This window comes from Macrobrachium nipponense, chromosome 18, assembly GCF_015104395.2.
Source record: "Macrobrachium nipponense isolate FS-2020 chromosome 18, ASM1510439v2, whole genome shotgun sequence".
In the NCBI taxonomy this organism is placed as follows: Eukaryota; Metazoa; Arthropoda; class Malacostraca; order Decapoda; family Palaemonidae; genus Macrobrachium; species Macrobrachium nipponense.
Window position 1 is genome coordinate 71,440,926 of NC_087211.1, and position 10,415 is coordinate 71,451,340.

A 10,415-nucleotide genomic window follows, 5' to 3' on the forward strand; every position below is an offset into this window, starting at 1 on the left:
ATTGCCTTTGTTTAAATTGTATAATTATTAGAACAACGCTATTTAAAGTTCTATAGGTTTTAATTCTGTGAAGGAATAAACGTCATAGATGCAAGGGATTTGATATACTTTTCTTTGATGTAATGAAGCGAGCTCTTGCAAACACACACACACACACTCACACATACATATATATATATATATATATATATATATATATATATATATATATATATATATATATATATATATATACTACGAACGTTCCATATGTAGATAACATATTGGTGAAAGAGAGACAGAATTTGCTTGGACATGTCCTTCGGAAACCCTGGAAAATAGTATGCGATAAGTGTCAGCGGGGCTTCTTTGGGCAGCAGAAGAATCGGAATGCCTAGACCTACTTGGATGACAACGATTAGTTGGAGGCTTAGGTATGAGTGGAAGATTTGTGGAAGATAAAGCACTGGAAAGACATAAAAGGCGGGATTTCCGTAGGTTCTATTCGTCTCACGGCGTTGGAAGTGATTATGACGATATATATATATATATATATATATATATATATATATATATATATATATATATATATATATATATATATATATATAATCTTTTATGTTGTATTCTGCGGCCTGGAAAATAGAAAATAATTTTTTTCAGCGCACTAGTGTTTGGATTGCAAGTTCATATATGCATGATATACTCGTACCTTTCATTTAAATTGTAACAAACAAAAACTCTCGGTTTCAGCCTGCCTCTCTCTCTCTCTCTCTCTCTCTCTCTCTCTCTCTCTCCTCCTCAGTCTTCCCCTTTAATCTCATCTTCCCCACTCTCCCCGACATCATCAGTCACCTGCTGGGGCACCATCACATCATTAATAGGTGGTTGATGACAATGCATATATATCCCCAAGGGCGCACACTATTAAGAGAACATCCCAAGAAGCACATACCCCACAACACCCGGACTACGCTTGCGCATGTCTTCTCACGTAACGGCATGCCATAAAGTACCCTGTACCCTACGAGTCTCTGTTCCTGTCGCGCGGAAGAATTTGGGATGTGGATGAGTTGTAGGTCAAGCTTTATTTATCTTGGAATTGTTTGTGTGAACCTCCATTGACATCTGTTTCATTTTAGAAAGAGTGTAAAGTAAAATCTTCTGGGCTTGATTAAGTTTGGAATTAGGAATGAATGGTTGTCGTGTCTCTATTTATTTGGAATGATTATTATCCATTATGAATAACCATCATTAACTGTAGAAATGTTTATTACTCAACAATGATAAGTATTTTTAGTTATAGAAATGTTCATTAATCAGTATGAAATGTCAAAGTAGGGATTTCTATTGTGTATTTTTAACTCATTATTTTGGAATATGGCTATCAGCTACTATCTAATTCTGTTTTAATTATTGCTAGGTTTATAAACTTCCATGTGTGTATTAGCCATCATTAACTCAAATGTTATGTCGTTTTGAAAATAAAGCTCCAATTCTTGGCCATCTCTCGATTTACAGTAAAGGGGTCGTACTTGTGCTTCGCAAGGGAAGATTTTTAAGCGAAATTCAACACTCGAAAGGACCCATCCTACAGGAATTCAGGAGGCCTCATCTTAAAGTACTCTAAGCTTCTATCCAATCAGGTCATGACTGTTGTTGTAATGTGAGATTAAGAAGTTAGGTTTTACCCTTCTTTGGAATGCCTTGATAGTCGTTACTTTCCCGCCTCTTACCCCCTTCCTCACCTCGCCAACAATGTTAGGGGGCGATATAGATTTTTCCCTCTCTGTTTGTCGATCCGTCTATCTGTGAGTGTCGCCATTCTAATCATGCCATCGTAACTTCTCTTGCATGGTTGAAAAGATTTCAGTCAAATATGTTATAAAGTAAAGCCATCATGCTCCGAGGGAGGATTTCTGTCTGTTCCTTCCGTTAGTTTACGCTTAACTTTTTTCCAAAATATACTTTGAAACGACTTTACCAAAAGATGAACTGTAGATCAAAATTCTTCAAGTTTTGTCATAAATTCAACATCGTAACTTTTGAGCCTCGAAAGGTACAGACGTCATACTTTGCATGCGTTCTTTACTAGTTACGCACGTCCAGTGCCACAAGTTTTCGTGACATTGTGACCTTGACCATGACCTAAAATAACTGCCATCAGAGTCACTTGCAGTTATCTACTTCTGCAAAGGAGATTACTCCAAGGTCAGTATCTAGCCTTCGTGCTCCCACTGTCTCGTTACTATTAATTAATAATCAAGAAACACTGGTAAAATCAAAAGTAAAATATTCTCATTATCTTAGCAGTAGTTTAGTTGTGTTTTGGTTGAAATGCACATAAGAATGATTTTCTTACATACAAAACCTCCTATTCGCTTCTTCAGAACCTTCTTGCTCACCTATTCGGCAGAAGGATATGAACCTCTCTCTCTCTCCTCTCCTCTCTCTCTCCTCTCCTCTCATCTCTTCTTCGTCTCTCTCTCTCTCTCTCTCTCTCTCTCTCTCTCTCTCTCTCTCTCTCTCTCTGTACGTGTGAATGTGTGACATTTTGGATAGAACTAGTGTATAGGTATCTATGGGCACAAGTCTCTCTCTCCTTCAATTTGCGACAAAAATTATAACGATGCCTTTGGAAGCTTCCACAGCCTTCAGCTCCCTCCAAAAGTAAAAAAAAGGGTTCATTTTCCAAAGAGGGTCTGGGGATTGTTGGGGGTTGGTACCCATGAAGGAAGCCATTTTCCATCACAAAGACCTCATTTGTTCACCTGCGAAACCTCCTCTTTAATCAGGTAGGCCGCACGTTTTTCACTTTACTTTTTATTCAACTTTCTTTTTAACCTGTCGGATGGACATAACAGAGTTGGTTTACTGTGGGTAAAAAGGTGTAATTTAAATAGCAATGAAGTCTAATTTTATTTACCTAGTTTGGGTTCAGTCGACTTTCGTGAAGCGTTCATTCCCTTGAAAATAAAACGTGAATGTATGTGTGTGTTCGCATGCGTTTCTCTGAAGATACTACGTACGTAAATTCGCATTTTCTAATTTTTTTTAATTTTTTGTTACTTTTAAGCCTCTTGATATATTTTTTAATAGATGTCATAGTATTTGTATGTAGTACTGAGTTTTTTAACAATTTGCACTGAAGAAAGAGGAAATCGCAAGCTTTGTTTTAATTAAATTTTCGGTTGAATTTTCAACATACTAAAGTTAGTGTAAATATCTCATCCAGCAGCATCTATTCAATTCATCTCATTTTCCAGTTGTACCTGCTGATTTTCTAAAAGTCTGCCATACTTACTCCTTTTACATTTTTCGCCTCTTCTGATTTGATAATGATAATCATGGCTCCTCGTGTATGATATGTAAATCTTTGCATCCCATTGTGTTTGAGTGTCAGTTTTGGTAAAATACTTACACATCTGCCGGAATTCGCATAGACTAATACCCACGAAACGTTTAGCGCTCGGTCTGCTATCAGCCTTAAATAATGATGATTCTTTTCTGGTTGACCAGTGCGTGTGGCTTAGTGATACTGTTTGACTTCATAATCGCTCAGTCAGTCCACTGGTGGAATGCCATGTTTGTTACGCGAGTTTGTAATTTACTTCTAAGTATATGAATTGCCAAGTAACTCTGAATACCTGGGAAATCAACACCTTCTAATGTTAGATAGAATAAGAAAAGAAATAATGATGTACGCTTCTCTTGTGAAGTCGACAGGTCTACCCTCAGTTAATTGGTGAAGTCTATTGAAATATTATTGAATTCATTGATTAATGGTTGACGCCCATTGTCTTACGCATTTTTCATGTATTAGCTTTGTAATTGGTCAGTAGAGTCTGTGATGGGTGTTGGGGAGTGCCTGGGCGAGGCAGACATTCTGTTTATAAAGTTGAGGCCGAACGCGGCACAACAGAAGCGACATGGCGTCTTTGTTTATAAATGGAGCAACCTGACATAAGATGGAGTGTAAGAGGGACGGAGATAAGTGTCTCATTTTTCTTTTTTACACACTGCCAATTTATCTTTTGGTGCACCAAGGAACAATTAATGTCGGCTAAAGGCCCTTCACGCTGCCACCCCACCTCCTCCTCTTCCTCACTCACTCACTCTCTCTCTCTCCCTTTCTTTTTCTCTCTTTCACATATCCCCCAACCTTTGACCAAATATCTCATCAGTTCATCTCCCCCAAGTTATTCTCCATCGTAGTCTGATCCCATTGGAGCCAAAATATAAATAAAACCTTTACATTCACCGCTGGGATTAGGTAATTTCTTTGTGAATAGGGTCTTGATCAACAGTTTGTGTTGCCAGTGATCAAGGTAAATGAAGTGTGTAGGTGGAACAATGTTACAGGTGGAGTCCACCCGACTTGCCCCACAGGTTGTATCCAATTCCCCCCCCCCCTCCCCCCCCCCCAACTCCCTCCCCTCTGTACCCCCTTTGGCCCCCAACTATCTCCAAGTTATCAGTGTATACCTTCCTATTGTCTCTCCGTGTTCCCTTCCCCCTCCTCTATCCCTCCCCCCTCACTCTACTCCCTGGTGGCATCCGTCTTGACAATGCCTTCGTCGCCGCCACCATATATGAGAAACGGCGAGGGACCCCTGAAGAACGGGCCGGCCGGACCCTGTGGTACGCCAGTAGCCTAATTCGATTTACCCCAAGTTGCTGACTCAGGAATCTATAATTAAGCGGCTGGCAAAAATTCGATATCGAATTATGTGAGGTGAATTTGTATTATGTGAGGTGAATTTGTGATAGCGAGACAATGGCTGGGCCATCACGCTGGGGCCAGGGTGTGAAAGGGCTCATGAGGGACTCGTTGGGTAAGTAACGATTTAATACTGATGAGATGCTGCTGCACCGGCAGGAGAGAGAGATAGAGAGAAAGAGAGAGAGAGAGAGAGAGAGAGAGAGAGAGAGAGGAATATGCTGATTGGAACAAGGATGAACGAGTTTGTTTAAAGGTATAATCGATGAAATTATATTGTAGAATTATAACAAGAGGAAAAGTTCAATAGAATAAAGATTACCTGTGGCATATATCTCCTCTGTAAACTCCCTGATATAACTGTTATCCAATTTATTGATAGGTGTTGTTCTCGACGAGGTAGCACCTGCTCCGATCCCATTTCTAGTGATTCTTATCAGGTCTCTGGTCTCACGCTTATTTTCGCTCTTATTTTCTCATTGGCCTTCCTCACCACACCCCTTCTGGCCATGCTTAGGCCGATGATTCAGCCTCCATATTTCTCCTTTTTCCAACTCTCAGCTCTTATCTGTTCCACAATCAGTGTTAAATGATATCTTCATTTAGCATCTTTGATCACCAGCTTCACAGAATGGAAGAGGCCGTAACTGAATAAAGTCTGCTTTGATTCGCTTTCATGAAAATGTAATTGAACCTGTCATTTGTATGAGTATTTTGGGTATTCAGGCTGTTACAGAATTGTAGTGCATGAGTAGCCTGTTTCAGTTGTTTAAATTGCATAATATGCTATTAAGGAAAAATTTATGTGCAGATGATACAAGGTCTTTTCATCACTGTAGATACCGAAGCATTATTTTAACATTGACTGTCCCTTTTTGGAGTGATGCTTTCATGTTTCAGTCCATTTCTGCCTGAAAGCGACTTGGAATACTTTTGTGAATATCCCCTTAACTATATTTCACAAAGAAAATGCATCGTTTTATGCAATGCGCAGAAAGGGAAAGAGAAAGAGAAGAGAGAATTGTGCTGTAATTATAAACAAAAATTAGAGGGGAGAAGGAAAGAGTGAGAGGGATTTTCCTCATAAGTGTAAGTAAATGAAAATTGTAAAACACGAGTGGGCGCTTGGTGGGGATACCACTCATTTTGTTATTACATGAAAAATTCTGCAAAGAAGAGAAAGAGATAGATTATAATTACAGAAAACTGTTGGTTGTTAACTCCAAGAGATTAAGAAGAAAAAAATTAGACACACAGGTGCACACACACACAAACACACCCCAAACTTAGTAATGGAGCCTGATGTCTCCCCAGAAACAATGGGAGTTAAATATGAGAAAATCGCCTTGTGCTTCCTGCAATTTTCACCAGTTGCTTGAACCACTTAGGAGCCGCGAATCATTGTTATTCCCAAAACGTTATCGCGAGGAAACGGTTAAGGGAATTGTTTATTTGTTTACTTAAGTCCCCCCTTAATTTGCGGCGCCTCCCCTCGCCCCCGTGGACGTGCGAATTTCACGCCAGGTAAATGCGGCATGATTTTATTTAATGATACGTGGTTGAAGTCGTAAATATATGGTTGTGCGCCGTTCGGTGATATAAGTGCGTCATGGTAACCCCTTACCGGTGTTCATCGCTCCTCATGTAAGTATACAAACACCGGAAATATTATAAGTATGTAATGGAGTGCAACCTGCCATTTAAGGGGATTACAGAACTCTTGGACTTTTGTAAGTATATTTGATGATACGCTGTCGATGATAATGTCGTAATACACGGGGCATTTTATAAGCAAGTAAGGCTTTATGCATGCAATATATTTATGCATTACATTAATGAGAAACTATAGTATTTTGATGTTCCTTGTTGTATAATTTTACAGCATACCAGTATTCGATATCATATTTGTTGTACTTTTTATGTTAAAATTATATAGCTAGCGTCGTATGTGTGTATTTATGTATGAATCATTATAAATAACTAGTTTTCTACCAGTTTTGACTGATGAGTTGCTAGCACAGTTTCTTCTATCAAGAAAGTTAGAAGAGATATTTTCATAGTTTTTTTGATGGATTTTATTGAAATTTTGAGGATTTTAGGCTCAGGGTTAACAGGGAATGTTTAGATTTTGAGTTGGATTCTGATTAATTTTGTTTCCTTAAGATTTCATGTGGAATCGTTGACGTTGGCGGAGGTTTCACCACCCCCCACCTCTCTCTCTCTCTCTCTCTCTCTCTCTCTCTCTCTCTCTCTCTCTCTCTCTCTCTCCTTTTGGGCACAATTAATAGAATTTCTGACCAGCCATGAAATTGCATTTGCTACGTGTTTTGGAAAAAGCATTGAAATCTCCAGGTATTTAGAAATTTGTAGAATTTGAACCGTCGACGCTCATCAATAGGCGTCGGCACTTGAGTCATTACTCTCTCTCTCTCTCTCTCTCTCTCTCTCTCTCTCTCTCTCTCTCTCTCTCTCAAAAAAGTTTTAATAGAACACTTTGAAAACCATATTTTCCTTTTTTTTTTTTTTTATTTAACTTCATAAGAAGACAATTGCAGAATTTTATGGGCGCATTGCGATGGTTCCGTAGTCATTTTGTGGTTAACGGGAGTACTTTAATGGGTAATTTGACCTTTTCTGCGGATTTCTGACTTTCATTTACCTTATGTCTGTGTTTTATGCACACACGCACTATATATATATATATATATATATATATATATATATATATATATATATATGATTTTAACAATTATATATATATATACATATATATATATGTACATCGAGCTACAAATGTCCTTTATTATCTAATTCGCTCTACGGTCGGAATTAATATGTTTTTCATATAGTAACCGAAGGGGAATTTATTTTAGTCGATAAGAAATTTGTCGGCTCACGGGTCGCGAACCATCGAAACCGAACAAATTCAGGACGCACAGTGAAGCCTTAAACCACACCGCCACCGCAAGAGAGATATATATATATTTATAATTATATGGATTTTCTCGCTGGTAAAGACAGCGTACTATTTATAAACCCCTAAGAGTGACCTATAGATATTATATAATATATAGATATATATATATATATATATATATATATAATATATATATATATATATATTATATATTATAAAAACCTTAGTTTTATAAATAGCAAGCTTCCTTCACCAGCGAGAAAATCCACGTTGAAGTCCCGAGGAAGACGGGACTGGAGATGGACGCAGTCCGTTAAAACCTATTATGGATCAGCTGACCTAAGCAGTTAATTAGTTACTTAGTAGTCAGACGACTGTGGTGAGTTGCAACCGCAGCGAAGAAAGGCATGGGGGAAGCAACCTTTTCCACTAAGGTGTTGATGGCAGCTATATGGCTAACAAATTAAATGTTTGCTTGTTCCATAGGAATTGGGATCATCTTCTGAATAATAATTGTAATAATAATAATAGTAATGATGATATTAATAGTAATAGTAATGGATTGTCTGCTAGCAAAATATTTGTATGATTGAGCTTGAGAAAGTATAAAACATGAAATTTTGCTGTTAACTGTCAGTCAGTATTAGCAGAAAAGTGTATATGGCCAATTGCTCTTGCAAGTTAGTTGAGATGATTGTTCTGGATAATGTGAATTACACTAATTTTCGGTAATCACCGAATTACATTCCCAAACCACCCTGGATAATGAAGTAATTGTTGTTTGTAGTTATACGTGCGAATGATAATTCATGCGTTTGTGGATGGGTTGTGAAGAAATTATGAATTCATTATTTAAATGTCTTAAGATCATTTAGGGAATTTAAATGTGAAGACGCGAATGAATAATTGTAAAATTATATTAATTGACTATTCAAATTTTTGAAGGTTATTTAAGGAATTCTGAATCGCTGCAAAGAAAAAAAAAAGAAAAATCCGGAGAGAAGTAACGAAGGGAAAGAGAATAAATATTCTGCGGCCGGGTAAACGTGGGGAAATATTTATATACATTTTTTTGTCGGCGGAACATCCACCGCGTTGTGTTTGGGTTGCTCACGCATTATTTAGCCTGCTTGTTAGGATGTAGTTTATGTTAATGAAGTTGTTCAGCCAATGGCTCCGGGTTGTTCGCAAGTGCCGGAATGTTGCTCGTTATTGTGCGGATGCGCCGTCAGCGCCGACAGGAATTTTTCAAGTTCTTGTGACGACCAGTCGGAGTTTTGTTCCGCGAGCATTTAGACGCATGGATTTTATTCATATGTTTTTTCCAATTTGAGTAGTTGTTTTCTCTCTCTCTCTCTCTCTCTCTCTCTCTCTCTCTCTCTCGTTCGTTCCTCGTTGGACGAGTCTGTAACGTGCTCGACTACCGATCTCAGGGTCTGGGTTCGATTCCCCGCTCTGCCAACAAGGAATCAGTGGAATTTATTTCTGGTGACGGAAGTTCACTTCTCGATGTGGTTCGGACCCCGCAATAAGCTGTAGGTCCCGTTGCTAAGTAGCCAATCGCTAAGAAGCCAATTGGTTCCTAGCCACGTAAAAATGTCTAGTCCTTCGGGCCAGCCCTGGAAGAGCTGTCAATCAGCTCAGTGGTCTGGTTAAACTAAGATATACTTCAATTCTCTCTCTCTCTCTCCCTCTCGTAGCATTTTTGTTTTTCCATTTAAATTACTTCGTGGTGAGTTTGTTTCCTGTTTTGTTGATTTCATGAAGCATCGCCGAAGTAGCTCTCTCTCTCTCTCTCTCTCTCTCTCTCTCTCTCTCTCTCTCTCTCTCTCTCTCTCTCTTATCGTGCCGCTTCGGAAACTTCTATTCACTTATAGTCAGGAATGATCCTCGTCCTGTTGAGAGGCATTGCTACACCTCTGGGCCACCACCTGTCGCTGTACAGGTGACTATTCATTCTACCACATTTACTTGGCGCTATTTTACCTTTTTTTTTACCTCTTCTTGATTCCCATAATACTTTGCTGTAATTCGGGAGGTGAGCCTCCCGCTGCCTTCCCGTTATTCAGACCTTGCTAGATTTGAATATGGAAATTTACGGAAACTCAGTCACTGGTAAAAATATGTAATCAATTGAGGTGCAGTGCAGTTCAGGAATCTCTCTCTCTCTCTCTCTCTCTCTCTCTCTTCTCTCTCTCTCTCTCTCTCTCTCTGGAGGTTAGGTTCGAAGACAATTAATGAAGGATAAGGAAAGGAAAGTAGGGTGTTTAACCCCGGAAGGAGCGATAGACCTCCCTCGTGAAGGATGGAAGGTTATATGTCTGGGAAAACGAAACCTGGTAGAGAATTCCAAAGCTTTGCCGTAAAGGGAAAGACCTCCCGTACTTTATCACAGAAGATTGATGGCCATACTTCCTTGGTGGTTTTGGCAATATAAATTTGGTTGTGTCCCTTCTCTTGGTTGATTGTGATTTAATGCTTCGGTTCAGGCAGCCTGCTTGATCTCGATTTGGAACATTTTAAACGAGGGTGGTTAGAGATTTGTCCAATTTTTCCATCATGGATGTGTATATTTAAGAATCAGGCTCATGTTATCTTAACAACGAGAGGAAAATATTCCCTTTTAAGCCTAAAATGAATTAAGAAGTTTAAATAACTCAGAGCACAAGAAAATAATATTCTTGTTAAATATCAAATTACTTTACACATCTCATGAATAAAAAGGACGTACTCGTCAGCAGTTTGAAACCATGAGAGATAAATGAGAATTATAAATGAAAGGTTTATTTGCTCTTGATG